This window comes from Phyllobates terribilis, unplaced genomic scaffold (genome assembly GCF_046119375.1).
Source record: "Phyllobates terribilis strain yellow unplaced genomic scaffold, ASM4611937v1 Scaffold_3__8_contigs__length_932513732, whole genome shotgun sequence".
Taxonomy (NCBI): domain Eukaryota; kingdom Metazoa; phylum Chordata; class Amphibia; order Anura; family Dendrobatidae; genus Phyllobates; species Phyllobates terribilis.
This window is the reverse complement of record NW_027362763.1, coordinates 429,499,021-429,512,575: the sequence shown is the minus strand read 5'-3', so window position 1 is coordinate 429,512,575 and position 13,555 is coordinate 429,499,021. Positions and strand designations below refer to the sequence as shown.

At 37.9% G+C, this 13,555-nt stretch overlaps 1 protein-coding gene across 2 annotated transcripts in view; it reads left to right on the top strand.

Moving 5' to 3' along the window:
• Positions 1-2,994: 2,994 nt before the first annotated feature.
• Positions 2,995-13,555, top strand: part of CNR1 (cannabinoid receptor 1) — a 151,592-nt gene continuing 141,031 nt past the window's right edge. Inside the window, exon 1 of one of the 2 annotated variants that reach the window (XM_073675689.1) lies at positions 2,995-3,746. The gene's annotated coding sequence lies outside the window, so the exon portion shown is untranslated. Of the gene's footprint in view, positions 3,747-4,449; positions 4,581-13,555 lie in introns of those variants that run through there. The other variant, XM_073675690.1, reaches the window with a different exon arrangement.

Sequence of the window (13,555 nt, the reverse complement as noted above, 5' to 3'; positions counted from 1 at the left end):
ATAGGTCATACCCTAGTCATGATCAGCTCTGAGAGGTCGGAGTGTTTGGGGAACTATGTGTATAGATCATACCCTAGTCATAATCAGCTCTGAAAGGTTGATGTGTATGGGGAACTATGGGTGTAGGTCATACCCTTGTCATGATCAGCTGTGAGAGGTCAGTGTGTATGTGGAGCTATGTGTATAGGTCATACCCTAGTCATGATCAGCTCTGAGAGGTCGGTGTTTATGGGTAACTATGTGTATAGGTCATACCCTAGTCATGATTAGCTCTGAGAAGTCAGTGTGTATGGGGAAATATGTGTATAGGTCATACCCTAGTCATGATCAGTTCTGAGATGTCAGTGTGTATGGGGAACTATGTGTATAGGTCATACGTTAGTCATGATCAGCACTGAGAGGTCGGTGTGTCTGGGGAACTATGTGTATAGGTCATACCCTAGTCATGATGAGCTCTGAGAGGTCGGAGTGTTTGGGGAACTACGTGTATAGGTTATACCCTAGTCATGATGAGCTCTGAGAGGTCGGAGTGTTTTGGGAACTATGTGTATAGGTTATACCCTAGTCATGATGAGCTCTGAGAGACCGGTATGTCTGAGGAACTATGTGGATAGGTCATACCCTAGTCATGATCAGCTCTGAGAGGTCAGTGTGTATGAGGAACTATGTATATAGGTCATACCCTAGTCATGATCAGCTCTGAAAGGTTGGTGTGTATGAGGAACTATGTATATAGGTCATACCATGTCATGATCAGCTCTGAAAGGTTGGTGTGTATGGGGAAATATGTGTATAGGTCATACCCTAGTCAAGATCAGCTCTGAGAGGTCAGTGTGTATGGGGAACTATGTGTATAGGTCATATCCTAGTCATGCACAGCTCTGAGAGGTCAGTGTGTATGGGGAACTATGTGTATAGGTCATACCGTTGTCATGATCAGATCTGAGAGGTTGGATTGTTTGGGGAACGACTGTTATGATCTGCAACATGAACTAAGGAAAGATAGGGGAAAGCTGTCCCTACAGTAAGACTAAGCTGAATCCCTACGATGTAGCGGGCTGCCTGTTCCTAGCGAACAGACCCGCCTTAGTCCTCGGCTAGTCTGAAAGAAGACCTATAGCATTAAGGGTCCCTAAAAAGAACTAAGGTCTGGGACAAAAATAGGACACCTCCTAAACAGAGAAGTTGTTGCAGAAAACAAAAAGACAAACTGACAAAAAGTACTAGAGGTCCCCGAAGGACCAAGCGAACTGACAAAGAAAGGCACCAAAGCACCAGGCTAGAGAAACAGTCAAACACTGAAGTCCAGCACAGCCAGAAGGGCGGAGCTGGAATATAAAGGCAGATGGTCACGTGACCGCAAAACAATAGATGGAAAAAACAAACAGGAGGGTTCTAACAACTACGTGTATAGGTTATACCCTAGTCATGATCAGCTCTGAGAGGTCGGAGTGTTTGGGGAACTATGTGTATAGGTCATACCCTAGTTATGATCAGCTCTGAGAGGTCAGTGTGTATGGGGAACTATGTGTATAGATCATACCCTAGTCATAATCAGCTCTGAAAGGTTGGTGTGTATGGGGAACTATGGGTATAGGTCATATCCTTGTCATGATCACCTTTGAGAGGTCGGTGTGTATGGGGAACTATGTGTATAGGTCATACCCTAGTCATGATCAGCTCTGAGAGGTCAGTGTGTATGGGGAAATATGTGTATAGGCCATACCCTAGTCATGATCAGCTCTGAGAGGTCACTGTGTATGGGGAACTATGTGTATGGGTCATACCCTAGTCATGATCAGATCTGGGAGGTCAGTGTGTATGGGGAACTATGTGTATAGGTCATACCTTAGTCATGATCAGCACTGAGAGGTCAGAGTGTTTCGGGAACTACGTGTATAGGTTATACCCTAGTCATGATGAGCTCTGAGAGGTCGGAGTATTTTGGGGAACTATGTGTATAGGTTATACCCTAGCCATGATGAGCTCTAAGAGATCGGTATGTCTGAGGTACTATGTGTATATGTCATACCCTAGACATGATCAGCTGTGAGAGGTCAGTGTGTATGGGGAGCTATGGGTATAGGTCATACCCTTGTCATGATCAGCTCTGAGAGGTCAGTGTGTATGGGGAACTATGTGTATAGGTCATACCCTTGTTATGATCAGCTCTGAGAGGTCGGTGTGTATGGGGAACTATGTGTATAGGTCATATCCTAGTCATGATCAGCTGTGAGAGGTCACTGTGTATAGGGAACTATGTGTATAGGTTATACCCTAGTCATGATCAGCTCTGAGATGTCGATGTGTATGGGGAACTATGTATATAGGTCATACCCTAGTCATGATCAGCTCTGAGAAGTCCGTGTGTATGGGGAACTATGTGTATAGGTCATACCCTAGTCATGATCAGCTCTGAGAGGTCAGTGTGTATGGGGAACTATGTGTATAGGTCATGTCCTAGTCATGCTCAGCTCTGAGAGGTCAGTGTGTATGAGGAAATATGTGTATAGGTCATACCCTAGTCATGATCAGCTCTGAGGGGTCACTATGTATGGGGAACTATGTGTATAGGTCATTCCCTAGTCATGATCAGCTCTGAGAGGTCAGTGTGTATGGGGAACTATGTGTATAGGTCATACTCTACTATCCCTATGAAATGTTCTGTCAGCTCATGTGTGATGAGGACTGGAGGAGGAGATGCTTACTTTAGCATGCACTAGTAGATCACTGCCAGTGATGGGTGGGATGTGTGGGAGTAATGAGAACACTTGTGCACTGCATCCTATAGAAGGCAATAAATGAAGCGTAGTGCCTAGAAGAATGACTATCCCTCCTGTAAGTATACATGGCCTTATATTCCCATCTATGGTCCTTGCGACCCTTAGTCTTCTTGGTTGGCTTGTATCTGATGGAATTATGTACAGGGTAAATAGAAAAGAGCACTCCTGCAAAGAAGGGCATGACAACTTCAGGGTGTGGGAGCTGATAATTGGAGGCTGCTTTGGGATGGGTGTTACTGTTGTGTAGTGCTGTGACTGTACAGGCTCCTCTTCTCCCATGCCTCACACATCTCCTAGAGTAGTTGGTATTGCAGTCTGCGCTAGGGATTGTTCCGGTGCCAGGACTAAAACAGATTAACACGTGATGAAGAGCAGCTTGATAAATGGGACCTGAGAGCACTGGGACCAAAAGGAAAAACACAAAGCAGAGGAGAGGAGCTGGGAGTGAAGGAGGGAGCTGGCTGAGCAGAGGGGAGCAAATCAGCTGCAAGCAAACAGCAGACAAGCACAAAGACAAGTGTCAGTGACACAGGCGACTCTCTTTTTTACAGGGTGGCAGAACATGAATGCCAGTAAGTACCAGGCAATCCCACATAGCAGGGTGTGTGACTTGAGCTGAACAAGATCTCCAGTACAGATACATGAAGTGGATAACGACGCCTTATCTTTTCCCCAGAGCTGTGGGCATCTTTTGCTTTCAGCCAGTGAGGTGTGAGCAGGCAGTGTTTGTGCATACCCGGCTATAACTAAGGTCTGTGCCCGGGGCACTGCTCTGTGGCATTAGCTTCCAGTGCTCCCTCTGGGGGGCAGCAGTTCAGCACCACATTAGTGGACAGCGCAAAAGCACAAGCATAGTGCCTGCAAGTAGATCAGAGCCCTGCTGGAAGGAGAGCTGGATCCTGAACCGAGGGACAGGAGCTTCATACATGGAGAAAGGCTCCAGACACTGACATGTGAACAGGGGTAAGAGCTGCTCTACCATTCATCTAGCCATCTATCACATCCATATCCATGTGCTGCTGTTTGGACTATGGTTTATCTCAGATTGCTGTTGTATGATTATCTTTTAGGAAGCATGTTACAAATTAGAAACTTTTATCCTAGATAGATTTTCATTAAAATTCTATTCAGCTGGATGGAAATAACAAGCAGAATGCCACCAGCAGCAGAAGAGCTGGATGAAAATCAGCCCATTAATATTAGATTAAAAAGATATTCCCTCACATTCCTTTTATCTGGGAATGATTTCACCCCATGTGTTTCTTCTATATGTATATATATATACACATATATACACACATATATATATATATATATATATATATACACACACAGATACACACAAATATAAATATATATGTGCATGTATATACATACACATATTAGTAGATTATAAATATATATATATGCATATATATATATATATATATATATATATATATATATATATATATATACACACACACACACACACACACATATTGGTAAGGATTCTGTTATGTAATCTTATGCGCCTAATATAAATATGTATCATTCTAAACAATCAAAAGAGTACATTTATTTATTTGGGTTTGATATATTTTGTATATCTAGAACCTAAGCCACGATATCAGATATTATTAGGTAGATTTTGGACTTCTTTTTCCAGAAAAAAAACCAACAGTTTGGGTTATCCAAGATATCTTGCATTATTAATATGACACATAATGAAGGAGTCAAGGACAAGACAAGCAGAGAGAACTGCAGACATCACTTGAGTACAATTATTACTGTCATATGTGGATTACAAGGGAAAAGGTAAAGGTTCCTGTTACATTTAAGGCTATAATTTACTATGATATATTTAATACTAATCCCTAATATGCATAGAGCTCAGTGATCAAGTTTGAAGCAATCTTATAACACATTCACAAGAGTTTGGCATGTTTTCCTCCTGACAGATTGGAATATTGTAGATTTAGCTGAAATGTCTCGATTGGGCATCTGTTAGTAACTGGTGAATGGGAGGTTTCAGAAAGGAGTCTTGCTTCTACTGTGAAGTCTGTGGAGTTCATCCTATTCTATTCACACCTCTAGAAGCTGAGAACTGACATTAATGTTTGATCAAGGCTGTGGGGCTGGATTCTAGAAGGGATAGGGGTTTAAGAGGATTTAAGAGCCACATACTTTGAAACTAAAAGACAAGGAGAATTCTCGAATTCACCTTTAGAAATATATAGATATATATACTTTTATGGTTTTTAGGTATTTATGTTTTCACGGGAACCTTTACACTCATTGGATTCTAAGTAATTGCCATAATTTAGAGATATCTATAGAGGTATATAATGACCTGCATTGCTGGGTTTTCTAAACTATGCTCTTTGACATGATATATTATTTGAGGGTTGATCACTATGAAGCCATGCTATTAATACCATCAGTAACACTTGGTTCTGAAATGTTAAAGTTAAACATACAAATTCAGTATATATGTTATGTAAAGTAGAACCTTGCTTTGCCCTGCTGTTATTACATATACAGTAGTATGTGTATTGCTTGACATTGGAAACATTATTAAGTTTTGTATTTGTGTAATAACCACATTTTTGTCCTTTTTTTATTTATTTTTTATTTCTTTTACATACAATTTGTGTTCAATTATTATAAACTGATCTGTTTGGTTAAAATATAATCCATATCCTCTGAGGGTTTAAATGCTTCCTTAGAAAAAATGGCATAAGCCTTTGCTTTACCTTGGTTAACTACTGTTTGGAATATAAATGATAAGCTAATGATAATGTTATAGTGAGCTATGGTATTTTACGCTGCATGACAATAAATGGCATCTGATGAGGCTAAAATCTATCACGATATAGTCAATTCACATAGTTATTCATATAACATAGCTTTCAATTTGTATATATATTTTGTTGGTGTTGATGGTACATAGACTCATACTGTTAATTCACTGTTTTCCTATACTGTCATCCAGCTTAATACATAATAGATTGAATTAATTCCATGCCTTTACCACCTTGTATATATTGCTATGTAATATATATCTGATATAAAATACATTCTTCGCCCCCTTGTAAATCCTGTATACGGTAGCTGTGTTGATCATCTTTAGCAGAGTATGCTTTTGATGTTCCTGTGTGATGAATGTGATAATTAGTTTTTTGCATAACATGTAAATACATGGTGCAGCTGTTGTGATCTAGTTGGACACATATTGACGAAGATGCTCTTCATTATCTACTGTTAAGAGAAATGTTAGTTTTTGGGAAGGGGAGTTGACACAGTGCTTGTCTCATTTAAGATCATTACTTGGTTCTCTATTTTACGATTATTTCAAGTGCAACCTTTGCCATATGTGCCTTAGAGTCTATGTTATCTATATGGTCACTGGAGTATAAATCTACTCCAGAATAAGCTGCCAATAAATTTACACTTCAATGTATATTAGATTTTTTAACATGAATTGCGAGATACTCTGTGTATGTGGTTTTTCCAAACTTGCCTAACCATCACCATACAATAAAACTAGTTGCTATGTGTCCTATATCAATACTGATGTGTAAAATTGCTGAATAGCCCCAATATTGCAATACCAGATATACAAATAGTTATTAGATATCAATTGCTTTCTTTACATATATCAAATTAACAGCAAATGGAAAACCCTTTGTAGTAAATAAAAAGAAAACTGAAGGATAAATTTATAAATAAGTCAGTATTTCATGATTAAAAAATAAGAGTATAAGAGTCTATGGGACTATTCCTTTGCCAAATGCAAAAAGTTGTTTAAAGTGGTAAATTGTTTTATATGGAAATGAAGCTCAACTTAGTTTATGTGATATTAATTTCACATATTGGGTCCTAAAATGTCTTATTTAAAAGATATGTTGAGTGTTTGTGCTACTTCCTATGAAATGTAGGATTTTTAAAATGTTACTATAGTGTAGATTATTAGGAACCTGTATTTATTTGGATGTTCTTTGCTCTAAAAAAGGGTTTATGCAGTTATGTGCCAGTAGACAATAAATTAGACCCATCTACTTACTCGTGATGGTAGGAATAGCTGCAGTAGTATATAGTGGACTCCCCATAACATAGGCTTTCCAGGACATAGGTTGGATAATAAACATGTAGTTACTAAAAACTAACTAGTCATTCAAATTGAAAATTCAATTTGCAAATAAACAGAACCATTACATCAATACTGTCAAATATTTTCTGATACATATTGTATGTGGGAGTGTTATTACCTTTACCTTTTACTTCCCAGAGAGTGTTGCCTGTACTATAAGAGTCCCTTTGCCATCCGGTACCTCCACAAGGAAAAACAGTACCATACCCCCTGCCTGACCTATTAAGTTCTACAACTTTAACTTACTAGAACTGCATGGTAACTACAAAAAGGCAAAATAAACCATTTACTTTTGTGAGTTTTTTCCTAAATCATTATTAAATGATAGTTTTATAATGACTCTCTGGGGCAAGATAATGCATTTGGTTTACAGCCATCGCTATGTAAAATTAGAGACAATACTTTGTGATTTAATACCTTTCTAAGCAACATCTGTTTTTTTTACCTGTTATTCTAGGAGAGTCCACAATATCTTATGGTCAAGATAAAATAATCCATGAGGTTTCCATATCATTCGTAACCATTTATATTTATCCTGTAGCTCCAACACTTTTTATGGTGCTTTCCAAATAGTAAATCCAAAAGACGAATCAGGGAAAGCAAAGTACATATTGAATGACAGACATTGCGGGCAATGTTAACTACTATTTTGTTAGACGAGGAGGCACAAGGTTTGAAGGCCTCTCTCTTTAGTACTCTAATCTAATCATTGCAATAAAAAGTCTCCCTTTATATAGAGGAGTTTGTCGAACCTATGAATATGTTCTTTTTTTTATTCAGGAGCATTTATACTTTGTATAGTATAGTTCCTTCTATCTTACCTATCAGTCATAGCTTTCCTAATTTCTTGATCACTATAATTTTACATATTGTTTTGAAACTGCCAGAAGAAGAAGCAGTAATAGTCCCTGTGGATTTTGCCATGACAATGCCTATGGGAAGAGTGAATAATACACATAGTGGGTGTGAGAGATTATCTTGCTGTTAGAAGAAATACAATAATGAGTATGACATGAATTTTTAATTATCAATATTTTTGTTTACAAATACCAATTTTGCTACTTTGTTTGTTGCGACTTACAAGGAGATTATGATCACACGATGATATAGATTATAAGTCAATAAAATCAAGATGCTAAAGAATGATGTTTTATGGACTTGTGTTATAAAAAAAACTGATAGGTAAATAGATACAACTATTATCGTATCAACCTATACTAATATATATGTATATATGCAAGTTTAGTAGTCATAGTAATACAAACACCTAGAGCTCACACGCAGGAAACAAGGGATTATGTGTCTGCTTAATAATTACTGCACCCTGCATCAGGGGAGCGAGCATTGGATGCTCTATGTATGTTTGTATGTATGTGACAATATATTGCTTTTGAAACCTGAAATCATTGTAACGCAATATCAACAGTCATTTGATCCAACAATTCGACTTCAGTCATATATTATGGCGAGTAAACAATATCTCTTTTATGAGCATATTTTTACTTAAAGAACATATTTGCGAATCAATAAGCAAAACAGATATTCCTATATATAGATCATTTACAGTAATGTAATTGGGCACATCAACAATAAAGGCATTTAACTACAGGTATCATGGATCTTCCCTGACTGATGATCATTTTCAAGATGTATGCTAAAGACATTAGTGATTTATAGGGGACATTTTCTCTATGGATTTCTGGTTTTATAAGTGGCATGTGTTCTCAGTTAACTGGTGCCTTACATACCAATCAGGCATTTAATTGAGCTATTAACATAGCATATAATAATCCATCATAGCCCTTATCACATTTTTTGCCATTATCAGAAACTATTTAGCTTTTTCTATATTAACGTCATTCTTTATAATTCCTATGTCTGCATATGGAAACTGCAAAATAGAAATAATAAGGTCTGGTTATAATATACAATATATGAGTATAATCAATGTTTTTCTTGAAAATATTTTTTTCTATCAATTTTTTTTTAAAATATATGTTTTGTTAGTATTAGAACATTAGAATACTTTATTTTCACAGATGAGTAACAGCTTTGGAAGTATAATAGAACTTGAAATACTTCTAGTAAAAGAGCAATGTAACCAATAACATTAAAAGCAATAGCCTAATATTTAAAGGTCACATTGTACCATGAAAACATGTGGGACCCATGAAGGTGTTTTGTGGTATCTACACCCAAGATATTAGCTGCACATCCTTCTTGTTAGTTGTAAAATGTGGCCTCCATGGATTGGATGCACGTTAATGAGCTATGAGTTCTCTTGACCTTGTTGCTGGTTCACTGGCTGTCCTTCCTTGTACCACTATGATAAGTGCTAAATAGAGTTGATCAAAAAGTTTCAAATTTGAATATGTCAACTTCGCCAAATCTTCCCAAAAAATTTGATTCTCAATACTGCAAAAGCTCTAGTTGCCCTGAGAATAGGTGTAGAACACTAGAAGGTCTCCTAGGATTGTATTGGACCCATTTTGAGCTCTTTAATGCAAACTACTTTATTAAACCTGTGTCAGCAGGTTTTTGCTATGTAGTCTGAAGACAACAGAACATAGAGGCTGAGACACAGAGTTCAATGATGTGTTGTTTATTACCCAGTGTGGTGGTGTTTACTTATAGCGTAGCTTTTATCATCCTTGTGATTAGTATTGCCTGGACTACACTAGTCTGACCATGCCTCCTCCCCTGTGATAAACAGCTCACTGTCTATAGAGTATGTACTCAGAGAGCCTGGTGTGGGCGGGGTTAGCTTTCTCAGCTCTGCTGCATTCTACATCTAAAAGCTCTGATTGTGTCAGAACTGCTGCACACAGTAAACTACATGGTTGGAATCAGGGTCTCTTTTCCTACATTATTCTGCTCTTAGATTATATAGCAAAAACTTGATGACAGACTCCCTTTAATCAAATTGACCCTAACCTATCTGCATAGGAGAACACAGATGGTAACTGGTGGTAAATAACTGAATTCAGGCAGCATGCATGTGTCTAATATTATTATACTACATCAAAGAAGTGTGTTAAAGGAAAGGATTTTTTTAACAGCCACACTTTGTGAGATAACCAGTTGCATTTAAATTTCTGGATTCTGGAAATTTAAAAAAAAAAAAAAATTATATATATATATATATATATATATATATATATATATATATATATATACAGTACAGACCAAAAGTTTGGACACACCTTCTCATTTAAAGATTTTTCTGTATTTTCATGACTTTGAAAATTGTACATTCACACTGAAGGCATCAAAACTATGAATTAACATATGTGGAATTATATACTTAACAAAAAAATGTGAAACAACTGAAAATATGTCTTATATTCTAGGTTCTTCAAAGTAGCCACCTTTTGCTTGGATGACTGCTTTGCACACTCTTGGCATTCTCTTGAAGCTTCAAGAGGTAGTCAACCAGAAATGGTCTTCCAACCATCTTGAAGGAGTTCCCAGAGATGCTTAGCACCTGTTGGCCCTTTTGCCTTCACTCTGCGGTCCAGCTCACCCCAAACCATCTCGATTGGGTTCAGGCCTGGTGACTGTGGAGGCCAGGTCATCTGGCGTAGCACCCCATCACTCTCCTTCTTGGTCAAATAGCCGTTACACAGCCTGGAGGTGTGTTTGGGGTCATTGTCCTGTTGAAAAATAAATGATGGTCCAACTAAACGCAAACCGGATGGAATAGCATGCCGCTGCAAGATGCTGTGATAGCCATGCTGGTTCAGTATGCCTTCAATTTTGAATAAATCCCCAACAGTGTCACCAGCAAAGCACTCCCACACCATCACACCTCCTCCTCCATGCTTCCCGGTGGGAACCAGGCATGTAGAGTCCATCCGTTCACCTTTTCTGCGTCGCACAATGACACGGTGGTTGGAACCAAAGATCTCAAATTTGGACTCATCAGACCAAAGCACAGATTTCCACTGGTCTAATGTCCATTCCTTCTGTTCTTTAACCCAAACAAGTCTCTTCTGCTTGTTGCCTGTCCTTAGCAGTGGTTTCTTATCAGATATTTTACCATGAAGGCCTGCTGCACAAAGTCTCCTCTTAACAGTTGTTGTAGAGATGTGTCTGCTGCTAGAACTCTGTGTGGCAGTGACCTGGTCTCTAATCTGAGCTGCTGTTAACCTGCGATTTCTGAGGCTGGTGACTCAGATAAACTTATCCTCAGAAGCAGCGGTGACTCTTGGTCTTCCTTTCCTGGGGCGGTCCTCATGTGAGCCAGTTTCTTTGTAGCGCTTGATGGTTTTTGCAACTGCACTTGGGGACACTTTCAAAGTTTGCCCAATTTTTCAGACTGACTGACCTTCATTTCTTAAAGTAATGATGGCCACTCGTTTTTCTTTACTTAGCTGCTTTTTTCTTGCCATAATACAAATTCTAACAGTCTATTCAGTAGGACTATCAGCTGTGTATCCACCTGACTTCTGCACAACACAACTGATGGTCCCAACCCCATTTATAAGGCAAGAAATCCCACTTATTAAACCTGACAGGGCACACCTGTGAAGTGAAAACCATTTCCGGTAACTACCTCTTGAAGCTCATCAAGAGAATGCCAAGAGTGTGCAAAGCAGTCATTAAAGCAAAAGGTGGCTACTTTGAAGAACCCAGAATATAAGACATATTTTCAGTTGTTTCACACTTTTTTGTTAAGCATATAATTCCACATGTGTTAATTCATAGTTTTGATGCCTTCAATGTGAATGTACACTTTTCAAAGTCATGAAAATACAGAAAAATCTTTAAATGAGAAGGTGTGTCCAAACTTTTGGTCTGTACTGTATATATATATATATATATATATATATATATATATATATATATATATATATATATGGCTTCCCTACCTGTGACACACAAGCCTAGGTTTCAAGACTAATCTTTAGTAGTGAAATTAGGGGACAGTGTATTAAACTGTCTACCTGGTTTGCAATTGCAGTGTGTGAAGATTGAAAAAATACTGCTATTAAGGTGCTGAGCTGTGATTTTACTGCAATGTATCTCAAATCAATAAATTCACAGTCATGCTAATTATGCAGATACAGTATCTCTATAACACTGGGAATCTTTGGGTTAGTATTCACAGATTAACAATCACTCACATATTCCATGTGCTTCAACACTAATGCAGTAGTACAACACAATCTAATTTGGCCCTTTTTTAGCCCTTATGTGGAATTAGTTGTGCGCACTGACCTCCTATCTTTACATTGTAAAAGCATAAAATGGTGCTGGTGACTGGCTCTCATCTTTTATACTGGCTGCGATAGTCTGCCCTGATTGGCTGCCCTAGACTATGTGATATGATAGCTGATGGGCATTATGGGGAAGCCAGCCTGGCAACGTTAGACTTCTTTAGCCAGCCCAGTGACTCTTCAGCAACGTGTGGCACATTTTTTTGTGGATGATATGTGCAAATCGGAACTGTTCAAGTTTGTGGGAATCTGCAAGTTTCAGGAAATTTGACTCAAAATTGATTCTCTATGGATTGCTTTGATAATTTCTGGTACTAACCACTACACAACAGGATCGCCCCACATGACCTGCCATTTTAAAACATTTTCTGACCTAGTTATCTAGCCATCCCAATTTATCCCTTGTCAAAAAAACACAGATCTTTATGTTTTCCTACTTTTCTCCTTCAATATATCAAGAACAAACAGTCCATTTGCTGCCTAATAAATCCCACCTCTTAACAGATGGAAATTTAACTAGATAATCAATGCGATACATCTGTCATTGGTTATAGACATATAGAATGTTTGTCTATTTTCCTTACTTAATTCAAGGAAGTAGCACCACAATCTCTAGTGGGTGCTAGATCCTTTAAGGGTAACCAGTAAAGATTAACAGATTTATTAGAGTAGATTTGAATTCTACTGGATTATATATAAAATCAGCATTTTTGATAATATGAATTTTTGTAAATTTGCTGGTTGTGGATTCACCAAATTGGTGGCTGGTTGGCCGCCACTTTGCTGAACAACAGATGGCTGGCAAAAGATTAAAAAACTATACTTACCTCACTGCTCACTTGTCTTACCCCTCCGCTGCTTTGTCAGGTTCTTCTTTCCCTTATCACAAGCAAGCCGTATTTCTTGGCCTTTTCACTCCAGAGCATAATAAGGGATATTCAATTCACAGAAAATATCTTTACTGAAAATCAAATTTTCTGGGAAAATTTGCATGATTTGTTGAATTTGAATTTTGGCAGATCCTCGTATCATTAATACCCATCTTATTAATCTCTACAAAAATATCCAAAGCAAAGATGAGGCAGCACATCCAATTGGTGAAAAAGATTAAAGCATACTGTATTCACCTATTCAAACTAAGTTTCTACTCTCCCTATGAAGCCTTTTCACCAATTGTATGTTGCGGCCTCAACTGTTTTTTCATAACATATGTTTTCTGGATATTGTGTGCAAAAGGTTAGGCAGGTGTGAACAAAATGCAGCAAAGTAAGAATGCTTTCAAAAATAGAAATGCTAATAGTTTATTTTTATCAATTAAAAAAATGCAAAGTGAATAAACAGAAGAGAAATCTAACCATAGATCTTCTGTGGATGTGGATTTGCGGAAATTTTTCTTTCTCTTCATGTAATCCCAAAACAGT